The 879-nt window shown below is 37.0% G+C and overlaps 1 non-coding gene across 1 annotated transcript; it reads right to left on the reverse strand.

Annotated features, from left to right (window-relative positions):
- Positions 1 to 268: 268 nt before the first annotated feature.
- Positions 269 to 353, reverse strand: TRNAG-UCC (transfer RNA glycine (anticodon UCC)). The gene has a single exon. It is a non-coding gene; the product is annotated as a tRNA-Gly (tRNA).
- Between the last annotated feature and the right edge of the window lie 526 nt (positions 354 to 879).

Here is an 879-nt window from a genome sequence, read left to right on the forward strand (position 1 = left end):
AATTATTTCTTAGTTTGAATTAAATAATAATTTTCTTAGTATACAAAATAGTAGTAGTAAGCTTATATTTTCTCAGTATTATGAAAATAATTTCTTAGTAAATAATTTGGTATTACAATTTCTTACCATTTTATTTATTTTTTAATTTTCTTTTTGATGTTTATTTATTTTTGAGAGAGACAGAGATAGAATGTGAGTGGGTTAGGGGTGGAGAGAGAGGGAGGCATAGAATCCAAAGCAGGCTCCAGGCTCTGAGCTGTCAGCACAGAGCCTGACGCGAGGCTCGAACTCACGAGCTGTGAGATCATGACCTGAGTGGAAGTCAGACGCTCAACCGACTGAGCCACCCAGGCACCCCATTTTATTTATTTTTAATGTTTATTTATTTATTTGTTATTTATACTGAGAGAGAGAGAGAGCACGCATGTGTGCACATGTGCGTGCAAACGGGGGAGGGAGAGAGATAGAGAATCTCAAGTGGGCTCTGTGTGGAGCCTGACAGAGGGCTTGATTTCACAAACTGTGAGATCATGACCTGGGCCGAAATCAAGAGTCAGACACTCAACCGACTGAGACACCTAGGCGCCCCTCTTGGTATTCTGTAGTTACCTAGCGAACTACATGATTTTAAAATAAATCATGATTTTTAAAAAAATCACATGATTTTAAATAAATAAATAAATAAATTTTAAATAAATCACATGATTATAAAAATAATTTTCTTACTGTTATTACAATTTCTTCATATTATTATAAAAGTCGTTCTGATCTCACAGGTCCTCTGAAAGGGTCTTGACTCTGCCAGGGGTCATTGGGTCACGCGTTGAGAACCTTATGGGCTAGTTAATAGCTGGAAGGAAGTGCACAGATAATCCAGAA

Source organism: Prionailurus viverrinus, chromosome B3 (assembly GCF_022837055.1).
Source record: "Prionailurus viverrinus isolate Anna chromosome B3, UM_Priviv_1.0, whole genome shotgun sequence".
NCBI lineage: Eukaryota > Metazoa > Chordata > Mammalia > Carnivora > Felidae > Prionailurus > Prionailurus viverrinus.